At 39.4% G+C, this 14,102-nt stretch overlaps 1 protein-coding gene across 2 annotated transcripts in view; it reads left to right on the top strand.

Moving 5' to 3' along the window:
• The window catches only part of LOC307011223 (transmembrane protein 132C), a 332,560-nt gene that overhangs the window by 85,940 nt on the left and 232,518 nt on the right, over positions 1-14,102 (top strand). The gene's annotated exons all lie outside the window — the stretch shown is intronic.

Below are 14,102 nucleotides of genomic sequence, written 5' to 3'. Positions count from 1 at the left end.
GCCTGGTGTGCCTGAGACGAATTTTCACTTCATGGTTACTTTACTTAATTTAACTATGTTTTTTGTTTACAATGGCAGAGAGAAAGACATCTTCATTTTCAGGTGAAAACATCCAGCCGCACTGAATCTGCGGGTACTAATTAGAATTTACAGATGCGGCTAAGTGATTTGGGTAATTAACACACAATGCAAATGAGGATGTCATCAATTAGAATGCGCCTCCATTAGCTTAATGACTGCAAGCTCGTCCGATTGTAATCACAGTGGGTGAGAACATTTATAAACCATATGAGACCCAACCAGACAAGGGGTCAAGCCAATTTGTCAGCCCTGCATGTGCACGCAAGATAAGAGGCACTAGGAAAGACGATCGCTGGTGTATTTTGAAGAAAATCAGATAGTATGTGGATGTCAGCTGGGTTTTCTTTGCTGAATTCACTTGTAAAAGTGAAAGGACAAATCACTTGCCTTTTGAGGGTTGTGTGTATGTGGATGCATGTGTGAAATTTGCATTTGGTTTGTCTAAATGTGTGCGTGTGCGTGTGTGTGTGTGCACTGTGTGTGTGTGTGTGTGTGTGTGTGTGTGTGTGTGTGTGTGTGTGTGTGTGTGTGTGTGTGTGTGTGTGTGTGTGTGTGTGTGTGTGTGTGTGTGTGCGTGTGTGTGTGTGTGATCAAGCGATCAACAACCACTCTACTTAAATGTGCTGATAGGACGATACCCATTTTATTGTCCCTGGTGCTGTGTGTGTGTGGTTTCTAGGCTGTAATCATTGGAAAAACGATTCATGAATAAAATATGTATGTGTAGTTATGCAATATGCATGTTTAAGGGGTCTTATGACCAGCAAAATCATGCTTTCATTTTCTCAAGCAAAACATTATCATCTGATTAATTATTGATTTACAGCTTTAAATTAAATCAGTGTTAAATAGTCTATAGAGGATCATTAAAGAAATTTGAAAGAAAAAAAATCACTAATTCTCAGTATTAATGATCCATTAAATGTTTTTTTTCATGAGCTGATGAGTATGAATGTCTCAATTGAGAAATCAAAGGATGACATATTTTTGTATTACTGTATGTTTTTGTGAAGTGGATGAGGGTTGTATATCTCTTCTGAAAATTAGACGGAGATTAATCAAGGTCTGCCTTAATTACCATAAAACATATTCATGTAGCAAATGATAAAAAAAGTAATATTTTGATTTCATTGCTGCTTAATCTGCTTTACAATTATATATATTTTTGTAATGCATATTACTTTAGAAGACACTCTTAATCACTGCATTTCCATGTAAGATTGTATGATGAATTACTGTATGGCCAATTATGGCTGGATGGATGTTTCTGATTTTTTATTTATTTTTCTCAACAGTAAAAAAAAACAACTAAAAAATGCATCCAAATTTGGTTATAATTGTCACTTTAGGCTGTGTGGAAAGCGTCCCACAGATACTGTGGAACATCCACCGCCTAACTCCAAAATAAGCAATCAGCCTGCTCCAGAGTAAACAATCATATTCCTGATGGAAGAGGGGTAATCTTCAGTAACTCCAAATCTACATACACATTTGTTTTTCTATCATATTTGGGACTTTTCATTCACTTTCGATCCACAATGTAGGTACAAACTGACCCACTCTCCCACAACCACACACACACACACACTCTGTGGATGAACAAAAAGCAATTTTGCTAAAATGATTTTATTTATTTTCTCATGCATAATCATTTTTGCTCAGTGGTGGTGTCATTGTGTATTGCTCGTTCCGATTCAAAAGGTGTCCACTTTTCAAAACTAATTTTGGCAGAACTTCAGCTGCAGAAAAAAAAGCATTAGCTTTTAAAAAAATGAAAGAATATAATCCAATACCACTGCAGACAGAGAGTGTAATGCAAAGACTACACCAAACGACTGTACATAATTGGGGGAAGCCTGCAACCGTAAGGCTTGGAATCTGTGAGTCATACAGAGTTCAGAAATAGTGCTTTTAAGTTGGTGTTCTTGCCATTGCACTGAATATCTCTACTGTGATTGCATGTTAGCTAGTTTAACATGATAAAATGTTAACCTCAATCTCACCACCTTCATGATATTTCGTGTTAACTGTATTTGATATCATATGATGGTCACACTTTAGTTTAGGGCCCAATTAAATTTGGGTATTGAGTAGGATTAAGGAATGTGGAATATGGTCATGCAGAATAAGGCATTAATATGTGCTTTATAAGTACCAATAAACTACAAATATCCTAGTAATATGCATGCTAATAAGCAATTAGTTAATAGTGAGAATTGGACCCTAAACTAAAGTGTTACCCATATGATGGGTAAACAGGCGTAATGCATGTTTTTTTAGTTTCAGCCTGACGCAGTTATCATTTTCACGTCCTGTGCCACGTTCCTTAGATAGCAAATAGCGACCATTTGTGCGCCCATGGGCGTGCTGGTCTGAAAATTAGGTGTGTTCGGGCGCATTGTTGGCGCATTGCTATTTTGGGGCAACTGAAATAGACGGCGCAATATTTTTTTTTGTTATTTAAAGAGCGCATTTGTAATATGCGCCTATAGGCGGCTCCACAACGCGCGTGCACTTTGTCCCGTAGATGGTCTGCTTGCGCGCTTTAACCTTGCACACGAGCAGATCCGTTTCCTCGCTAGAGAAGCGTTCAGTTTTTCCGCTTGCGAAATTCGCCATGTAAATAGCAAATCCGCCATGGCACGAACACAACTGTCTTTTAAAGGGAATGAGAGATGAGACTCTGATTGGTTTATTGCACGTCAAAAGTGACAGCAGATAAATATTAACCTGCATAACTGCTTTCCACATTGATAATAATAACAAATATGTATTGAACAAGAATGATTTATGAAGGATCATGTGACACTGAAGACTGGAGTAATAATGCTGAAAATTCAGCTTTGCCATTACAGGGATACATTTTAAAATCTACTGCAGAAAACTGTTCATTTTAATCGTAATAATATTTCACAGTATTACTGTATTTTTGATCAAATAAATGCAGCCTGAGCATAATATCTTATGCAGGTGAGCACAAGAGACTAAAATATCTTTAAAAACATACTGACCACAAACTTTTGAACTGTAGTGTATATCGAATATCGACATCAGACTTATTGTCATCTAAATTCACGGCTACTTTTATTGTCTTTAATGGAGAAAGTTGCTTGTGGCCATATAATGGTGTAGTTACTGTATGGCATCTACCAGCAGGAGAAACTGGCCCATGACTCACATTATGGCGTAGGCATGGAAATCCAACTTTCTTAGGTCACCAAGGACACTATTTTGATCATGCAATCGGGTCAGATTCACATTGTAACATTCATCACTTGCAAGCATTTTCCCTTCTGATAAAGGACAGTAGATTTTCAATGTCAAAACCATTTTAAGCTATTTATTATGCACCTTTATCTTTAACTGAAGTAATAGGTCGAGTCGTGAGTCACAGCTGATATTGGCTGTATTCGAGTCTCTTGCAGTCTGGTGTAATTTTTTCTGTTGAGTGAATAGCATAATTTAGGTATTCTTTTTTTCCCAAGGCATTGTTGAGGCAAAGCACTGCACACTTTGCAAGAATTTTTCTCATCACAATCATTAGCTAAATCTTGCTCTGCTCTCTCTGTAATACACTTGCTCTATTTGCAGGTGACTGGAGGATTGCATGTAAGTTGCTTAGCTGCTTTGATTTGCGTGTGTATCAGCAACTTCTTTCAATCTTTCAATTTCGGGTTCAAGATGAAAGCAGCAACTCTTATTCCCCATGCTTTATATGCACACTGTTTTTTATTCTCATGGCTGACTAAAGAAAGTTTTCTGACTTTTGCAAGAAAACTCTTTAAATGAGTCATTTGAGTTTCTTTAAAATAATTAAGGGAAGAAGTGCTTGTTTATCAGCTCCCTGTTCTGGATTGTTGACCTGACTGGTTGCTCTTGGTGTGTGCGTGTGCGTGTGTGTGTGTGTGTGTGTGTGTGTGTGTGTGTGTGTGTGTGCGTGTGTGTGTGTGTGTGTGTGTGTGTGTGTGTGTGTGTGTGTGTGTGTGTGTGTGTGTGTGTGTGTGTGTGTGTGTGTGTGTGTGTGTGTGTACACCTGTCTATGGAAGCAACTGCACTGGCATTACCAGATTAGGTAAAACAAATATATAATTTTTTTGTTCACTTAAGCTTCATACTATTTCAAATCTTGAGTGTACATTGTTCGTATCATAAATGTCTGACATAAACAGAATTAATTTATCCTGAAAAGTAGCTTTTGTTCTAAAATGAAAATAGGGAATCCTACAATGTATACAGTATCAAGAGGTGTATGATGAATGTTTATAAGTAAACTCATAATATGAACTCATAATTTTTCTGCAAATACATAAAGACAATATTGCTGGCCGATATTTAGTATTAGAAATCATTAGAATGATTTGTTTAAGTATCATTTGACACTCAAAACAGCTATTTTGTTTTGAGTCCATTAATTTAATCTGGTTTTAAGACCATATTGTCCTCTGGATTTTGGTTAAAGAGAGAGAAGGAACACAGACTGATACATAAAATAAAAAAAACAATAGCCAACTTTTGAGATAGAGAATAATTGGTCTACAATTGACCCTTCGAAGGGAGCTTGATTGACAGGTGATCTGACCAATCATACTTCGCCATCCGCCATTTTGTCCGACAAAGCAGTCAAGAGAGTTAAGATTAACATGAGAGGATTTGAACTTGAAAAACGGAGTGTACTGACGCCTTTCTGCGGTTAAAACAACATTCCTTCTTATGTTCATTCATGTTTATTTGATGCTATAAATTAACTAGAAGGAAGAGATGATCGGTTCATGAGCAGCTTTAACTGAGGCTCTAAAGCGATCTGTCAAGACACATTAAAGAGCCACAAAACGGTATTTATTGTTTACATTTCTTTAAAAAAAATTACCAAATTTGAAAGGTGAGACTTTGTTTAATATGTTTAATATCAAAAGTAACCGAAAAGTTACCTGGTCTGTCCTGTCTGTCAGCGCGTTGTCGGTGTCCTCTCTGCTCCACAATGTAATTTTCACTGCGTGAGAACATGGTGTGGCGTGAGAGCGGCGTAGATTGTCGGACATAGCGACAGTAACTAAGGGGAGCGGGTCTTTGCGAACGGACAATTATGATCTTGTTCGGACTCGCCTTTAGATTTGGATCAGTGTAACCTGATTTCCACCAACAGTGCACTTTATGCATTGTTAGAAAGTCATTTTGCTGACTGAGTCTCCACAATAACTGCATTGATGAACTGTACACTTTGAACAGTTTCCTTTATCCTCAGTAACATGTTCATAAGTAAAAATAAGAGTAAAAAGGAGTGAAAGTGTAAAAAAGGAAAGTTCTTTCATATTTTATGTAGTTAAAACCCATTTGAAAGAGATCGTTTGAATTTGTGATTTATTTATTTTTGTGTGCTGATTGCTTTGTTCTATACAGTTAGCCACTGAGAACCGAAGCTTCGAAGAAAAAAAAAAAACATAAAAATATCTCAAAGGGATAGTTCACCCAAAAATGAAAATTATGTCATCATTTACTTGCCCTCAAGTTGTTCCAAACCTGCATGAACACAAAAGAAGATATTTTGAAGAATATGGGTAACCAAACAGTTGATGGACCCCATTGACTCCCATAGTGTGTGTGCGTGCATGTGTTCATGGAAAAAAGAACTTCAAACAAGTTTGGAACAACTTGAGGGGGAGTAAACGATGACACTTTTTTGTGAACTATCCTTTTAAAAGTGGTCTAAACAACTTCTACACTGTCTTTTTAATTATACTGTTCTGTATATTGTGAAGTTCCAACACAATCTCATGAAAGTGCATATCTATACCACGAATGATATTTCTCGCACCATTTATACGCCAACAATGGTTTTTGCGTGCACTGAAAACCCTATAGGATTAGGGGTGCGGAGTGCGTGTGTATTACACGCCATAGAGTGCGTATCATGCACGCGAAAACTGCATATTATATGCACGCAAAAACTATTTTTGGCAAATAAATGGGACAATAAATAACATTCGTCGTATAGATACGCAATTTCATGAGATCGGGCTGGAAGTGCCGATGAAAAGATTCCTCTGTGATCCCTTAAACAAAGATAGCAGGTTTCAGGGGCCTCATTTGTAAAACTGTGCGTAGGATCCTTACTAAAAGTGTACGTGCGCCCGAAAGCCAAAAATGGCGTGCGCAAAAAATATTCAGACTTATAAAACTGTGCGTACGCCAGAACCTGCGCAGGATTCACTTTATAAATCCCACTCAGCGGAAGATTGTGCGCACATGCGTCTCCTCCCCGAAATAACCATATATGGAGCTTAGTTTTACTATGCATATCCTCATCTGCATATCATTTACATATGATTATTCATCCACGTGATAACATGTTTAACGGTACAAGACATTAGGGAAATATGAAATACGGAGGTCACATAACATTAATAAAAATCATTTAGTAGCCTATCCTTGCCTTGTTTTTGAATAAATAAATCAAATTATGTAAAAAAAACATTTCAGATAAAGTTTTTCTCAATCTTTTCCACTGGCCAAATAGTCTTTTTAATTGATTTATATTTTTAATGGAAACAGATAGACCTTGTTGTGCATTATATTTGCACAATCTGCTATTATCATGAGAAGCAATTACCCGTATTTCTGTAGTTAAAACATTAAAACACAGCTTGCCAAAGGAAAAGTGTTCAAAAGCATTGCATACACAACACATATTTATAGGCTATTTATTGAATATATATATATATATATATATATATATATATATTAACTTTTCATGTCATGTAGTTTTGTCACGGGGTGACAAATAATCCCCGGAACTAATCCCATCAGAAAAGTGTTCCCGCCGGGACACTTTTAGTGTAACACTGTCCCCGGGCTTGTGTGTGTGTCTGTCGTCATGACAACAAAACGGCAGATTGGCAACAGGTGCGGGGACTTCACTTTGAGTGCCTGATTGAGGCCACGCCAGCATTTTGAGAGGATAAAACACAAGGGAAAGAGAAGGCTGGGCGTTGTTGTTTTCTTCTCCGTTGATCTGGAGTGTTCTCCCTCCGCGTTGTGTGGTTGTTTCTTTGTCTTCCCCCGGCGATCTGGTGTGGTTCTCTCCCGTTGGGAAATGTTTGTGGAGTGTTGCAGCTGAAGGACCATCGTGAAAGAAGAGGAGTGTTGCTTGTGGGATCCGAGGGCAGTTGTGAAGAGTGGAATTCGTCGTCTGGACTGGGAAAGAGTGAGATGAGTGATTGACAAATTGAATCTCATAAACGCATGTTTTCTACACTAAATTGGATACTGGTTTGAAGTGCTTGGATCACGTTGTATACATCGCACTGAGTGAAATATACTGATTCCTTGTCGATCTCTAGCCTCCCCCTCGGCCATTGAAACCAGCGAAGTGAAGCCGCTTGTAGTGGTGAGGAAATTATTCACCGCATCTGTCCCAACTCTGACTATCATCGGCTCTTCAGATCGAGACCTCTGGGTGAGTGTTGGCCTTACTTTGCACTTGAAGAGTGGATTTGTAGTGCTGAAATTGACGTTTCCCATCACGTTGCATGTTTGGAATTGGACTGTCGTGTGTGTGTGGAAGATTTACCTTTTATCGCCGTGCGCTCCCCATGTGTTATGCTGGTCTACCGTCCATCATAAGAGTCTAGCAAGATCGATTGCAGTCACCTGTTGGATGTCAGAAGGAAAAGCCCCCGTGCGCACACTACATGTGAGAACTGTTTTCCTCTGCTTGAAGTTTATGCTGTCTGTCCCAGTGAGAACCCTGCTCAGCTTATGACTTTGTCTCCTGCCACCCATGTGAGAGCTGTTCACCTCTATTTGAAGTGTTGATTCCGTCTGTTCCAGCGAATGTCGCTCAGCTTGTGACTTTGTCCCCTGCCACACACGGGAGAACTGTTTACCTCTGCTTGAAGTTTGTGTGCTGTCTGCCCCAGTGAAAGCCCTGCTCAGCTTATGACTCTGTCTCCTACCACCAATGTGAGAGCTGTTCACCTCTATTTTGAAGTGTTGATTCCGTCTGTTCCAGCGAACGTCGCTCAGCTTGTGACTTTGTCCCCTGCAACACACGTGAGAACTGTTTACCTCTGCTTGAAGTCTGTGTGCTGTCTGCCCCAGTGAAAGCCCTGCTCAGCTTATGACTCTGTCTCCTACCACCAATGTGAGAGCTGTTCACCTCTATTTTGAAGTGTTGATTCCGTCTGTTCCAGCGAACGTCGCTCAGCTTGTGACTTTGTCCCCTGCAACACACGTGAGAACTGTTTACCTCTGCTTGAAGTCTGTGTGCTGTCTGCCCCAGTGAAAGCCCTGCTCAGCTTATGACTCTGTCCCTGCCACCAACGTGAGAGCTGTTCACCTCTATTTGAAGTGTTGACTCCGTCTGTTCCAGTGAACGCCCGCTCAGCTTGTGACTTTGTCCCCTGCAACACACGTGAGAACTGTTTACCTCTGCTTGAAGTTTGAATGCTGTCTGTCCCAGTGAAAGCCCTGTTCAGCTATTGACTCTGTCTCCTGCCACCCATGTGAGAGCTATTCACCTCTATTTGAAGCGTTGATTCTGTCTGGGCCAGCCAAAGCCCCGCTCCGCTTGTGACTTGAGTCTGCTGTAGCCCTGAAACCCACCTGTATGGTGCGAAGTGCCCGCCCTTTACAACTCCTGTGATACCCACCTGTTCAGTATCTACCACTGTGAGTCGGCACCAGCGCCAGAAGGAAGTAAGCCTGACTCATTTACTCACCTGTGATACCCACCTGTTCAGTATCTACCACTGTGAGTCGGCACCAGCGCCAGAAGGAAGTAAGCCTGACTCATTTACTCACCTGCGATACCCACCTGTTCAGTACCTACCATTGCGAGTTGGCACCAGCGCCAGAAGGAAGTGAGCCTGACCCCCCACTTGCCTTGGATTCCTGGGAAGAGGAAGGAAGAGGAATTTTAGATTAGGATTTTCAAATTGTTTTTATATTTAATAAAGCCTGTCATTCTTTTTTTATTCCTGTCTCCTGCCTCCTCCTTTGACACGCTCCTCAGGGTGATCCTGGTCTAGGGGTGGGTGCAGTCTGGCTTGGCCCACCTCGACCTGTGACAGTTTAAGTGTTTAACTCCATTAATGAGAATGGCATATTTAATCTAAATGTTTATATGAGGAGTAAAACATATTTAAATCATTATTTTATTTAAACTGTTATTGTGAACATGCACTGTAGCCTATTTATGATTAGGACTCATAATGAAGATTTACAGTTTTACTTCATCTGCCGTTAGATATGCGTCAGTTTCACTAAACGGCCCAGCGCGCTCGCTGGCGCGGACATTTAAGGTGTGGATATTTGCTTCAAGTAATAGGCTTGATGAGTGAAATTATATTTGTATTATCTATCTGGATATTATGTATAATTTTATTTTGATTTTCTGTCTAAAAGTGATCAAAAAGACATTTAACTGCAGCTCAACATCGGTGTCGCCAAACTGCTCCATCTCCAAAACGTTCGTACGCATGGGTCAGAGTTTGCGTGCAGGTGCGCACATTTTCCCGTCAAGTTTGTTTTTATAAATCACTTATGCATCGGAAGTGGCGTACGCCTCTTTCTGGGCCTGTTTTGTGCGTACACAACGGTTATAAACGAGGCCCCTGATCTTGTACTTCTGGTGGTTCTGTGTGCAACTTGAACAACTTCCATTCAAAGGAATCCTTGATTCAGACTGGTTTTTTAAACTCGATCAGCTGATTCACTGAAAAGAAAAGATCCAACCGAAAAGAAACATTCGCTCACACCCCGGGCATCGCAGAAAGGCAAATTGGTTTGGAATGACATGAGTCAGTACATGATGACAGCATTTCAAATTTTCTGTGAAATATTCTTTCAAACAGTGCTTGATAATGTTCCCCAAAGATATTTAGAAATCCATTGCGCCGTTTAGTGGCAGTCATCCAAGAGATTTATCCATTATACACTGATTTCTAAAAAGCTGTCCATCAATGAGGTTACAAAATCGTGGCACCTCTACAGGCATCGTAAGTCAAGTGTGATTTATGATCTGCGACGGAGTAGAAATGTATAGAGGGGTAAATATGTATGGCTGTAGCTCATGAAGTAGCAAGTCATAATTTTGTCTTAGTTGGAAAAGTACCTTATTAGGGTTGAATATTTGTGTCATATTCCCCTTCTTTTGCTATACGCTGGATGGGTGCAAGCACTGGCAGGATAAATTGTTTGCGCTTCTCAAACCGTTTTTGTTATTTTAATCATTCACCCCCCACTAAGAACAATCTACAGCGTATTTGGATGCTGAACATTGGATTCAGAAGCTGTCAGCTGTGCTTAATAGAAAAGAGCAAGAGAGATTTGTACTGGTATATGCGAGTGTGTGTATGTGCGTTTCTGTTTACATCAAAGTGTGTGAATACCAAGAGCAGAGCCTATTTAAAGGGAATCAATTTGCCCCATCTTTAAAAGGCAGTGCATCAGTGGGCACATTATCTGTGATTCTGCCTCATTATACACACTGATGGACAGCAGTAACTACTGCAGTCACCTCACCCTCAGCTGGACCCGTCAACAGCTGCACTACACTGGCCTGAACACACACTGGCTGCTTTACAAATCACTTTGTCATTTCATGATTTTCTCTTTGCATTTGGACCTTGACAAAAGAACAAAAAGATATGATTATTCATGACTGGCGTCTGGCATCTGTGCAAAAACAAATTCACGAATTATGTTACAACACCAAAAAAGACTTTTGCGGCCGATCACTGAAAGCAGTTTCGGGCAATACCGATCACCGGAAAAATAAATAATACTACATGATAAATAGAAGGCTTTAAATTTGAAGCCTTCAATTTAACGCCTTATTTAATGATTTAGCTCTTTTTAACAACAATGTATAGGCCTATAAAATATTCAAATGAAAGTATCATGAACTGACATCTCTTTACAACTCTTTGCATGAATTAACTCTATTTATTGGCAAGCAACATGTGCAACTCTCTTTGAGGTGATTAGGGATAGCTTTGATCTTAAAAAAATATAGCATTTCTGTGAAATAAATAATTATAGTTTACAAAACCTGAACAGAAAAAACAGAGTCAACAGAAAAGTGTAAAACAACACTGCATAGCCTTCACTGTATGAATATTGATTAAGTCTACTAAAAAGCAGTGAGTTATTTTCCCTTTGTCTTTTGTTGCTTGATTAATATTAAGGACACATACAGCGAGTATATTAGGCCGCTGTCACTTTAAGACCTAATGCACGAATCCAGTACTGATATGCAATTTATTTCCTAACTGTTTATTTTCACTTAAGACATAACTGACTGTGTGTATTTGACTTTTAGGCACAAACCCGAAACCCAACTGCACCCACACTGAAAGCCACTTCTCTTTCGTGGCATAATGGAACTCTTTTTATTATCAAGCTCATCCTGCAGTTGAGCAACAGTAGATTGCATTTTATGACAATCACTGATTTAGCTGATTTGGATGTTAAATTTGGGAGAACGAAAGCGCACCACTGTGAAAGAAAGAAAGACAGAAAGGCACACAAATCGGCTTAGTAAAACAGCCCTAGTTTCTTGCTGTCGTTGCTGTAGGGTTGCTGTCGTTGCAATGTCTCCACAGTGGCATTGCACATTTATTGTCTTCTTCAGACACCTGGTAGAACTGCCAGACTGGTGAATGCAGTGAAGCTATTTTGGCTGCACATAGAAAAATTGTCTTGCAGGTTTTGCATCATCTGTTTGCATTATCTTTAAAAAAGATAAAAGGTATATTTGGCCTATTCATTGTGAAAAGGGCTATACAAATACATTGAATTAAAAATATATATTAATACTTATTTAATATATATATATATAATATTTTTTTTTAAATACTGTACTTTTAAAACAATGTTGTCCTTGTAATATTACACTTATTTTTGTTCTCATCACACAGTAGAAAGTCGGAGAAAATATAGCTGCCTTTACATTTTTGAAAGAAGGTCCTTTTCAAGGAAGGAGCTCATTGTATTTGGGGATCCTTGGCATCAAAAAAAAATCTTGATGATGGAACTTTTGATGAAAATGTGTCCTTAAAGGTACAATATGTAAGATTTTTTTAATGAAATATCCAGAAATCACCTGCACAGTGTGATATATTTCCTGCAGTTGTGTACTGACAATATCCCAAAAGTTCCCAAAGATTTTTAATTTCAGAGAAATTCCAATTTTAAATAATTGGCCGTCCCGGAAAACCTGTTCACTTGTCGTAATATCTGCGTTATCCCTGGTTTCCACTCGCTCGTTCTGCCATAGTAACCATGACGACAGCCGTGGACAACTGCGTAGTGCGTAACGTCTAGCTGCACGCTGTTGTTGTTTCGTTAAAACATTACGGACCATGGCAAGCAGACTTTGGAAAAAAGGAGAACTAAAACGAGGATCATTATCAGCGTGGCGTTTTCGAGATGCCGAGAGCTCCACGTCCGTGACAAACTTCGACTTGACAGAGACGCTGCCGCTCTTGCATGTACTTTATTAGACAGGTGAGCAAATGTACATACAACTAATCAATGTTATATAGGTCAACATGATGAAATGTTAGAATATGATCTGTATGTTGTTATAATGTTGATCTAGCTTACTGCTATTCTCATATAAGTTAGCTAGCCAACGAGCTAACACATAGAATAACATTATAACTCTCAACAGTCATAATATATATATATATATGTATTTTTTATTTTACTTTTTTTAAATGGGACTCTTTTGTTACTTTGTTGCAGCCTAATTTAGAGCTGTTGCAACTTTTCTGACACAAATAGAGAAGTTGCTTGTCCTCAAACAGGAACTTGCCCTTCATAAACACATGCACACAAACAAATGCAAATCTACCTAATAAAGGAACTGTTAATTAGCAGCCTTTTGCTCAGACGCCACTCCACTGACCAATAGTCTGACCTCTCATCAACCTCTGTTTCTTCTGCTTTCTCTTTTTCAACTCAGCGTGACTCAGAAACTCTCGCTAATGCTCTCAAACTCCAGGACCAACTAATTAACAGACCAAGCCGAATCCAAACAGGCACCAGCTCAAGCACCTGCATATTTTGAACTCTTCCTGAACACTGATGAATACTTGATTACGCCTGGTGAGCGAGAGCTCATTATTTCTGTATATTGAGTGATGTTTAGTCACAAAGTTTCTTTGGACATTTCTTCAACCGGTTTATATGGACTGTCTGGTTGCTAGGTATGTGTAGCTAGAGCTAAGAAGTATCTTAAGGATTAAAGCCAGAAATTAGCTTCATGAAAATGATGCAAGCACATTTGTCATGTTTCTCATGTCAAACTGTTGTTTTGGATGATGCTTGCAAAGTGGTCCAGACACTATGATGTCGGTTTTATTAGCCAATTTAATGCACTGTTCTGTTTATACATCTCACAACAAAGCCACATACTCAAATATTTTCTACTTAAAAATATATATATATTGGTAGGCCTATTTGTATTCAGTTTGTCTAATTATCTCTGTTAACTATAATCAGTTTTGTATGTTCACTACCCTTTTAAAGAAAGATAAAATATTAGGCATGCTGCAAAACAGGACCAACCCGCAGAGGCATGGACTCTACAAAACCTCTTAAGGTGTCCTGTGGTATCTGGCACCAAGACGTTAGCAGCAGATCCTTCAAGTCCTGTGGGATGTGAGGTGGAGCCACTGTAGATCGAACCTGTTGGTCCAGCAAGGTCCAATTGGATTGAGATCTGGGGAATTTGGAGGCCAGAACAACACCTAGAACTCTTTATCATGTTCCTTAAGCCATTCCTGAACAATGTGTGCAGTGTGGCAGGGTGCATTATCCTGCTGGAAGAGGCCACTTCCACCAGGGAGCACCACTGTCATGAAGGGGTGTCTGCTGGTCTACAACGCTGTTTAGATAGATGGCAGGTGTAAAATTTACATCCACATTAATTGCCGGAGCCAGGGTTTCCAAGAATAACATTCCCCGTAAAATCACTTTCCTCCCACCAACTTGCTGTCGTCCCACAGTGCATCCTG

The sequence above is a fragment of the Phoxinus phoxinus genome (genome assembly GCF_949152265.1).
Source record: "Phoxinus phoxinus genome assembly, chromosome: 15".
Classification (NCBI taxonomy): Eukaryota; Metazoa; Chordata; class Actinopteri; order Cypriniformes; family Leuciscidae; genus Phoxinus; species Phoxinus phoxinus.
Note: the sequence above shows the minus strand (reverse complement) of the source record. Positions and strands in the feature narration are given on the sequence as shown.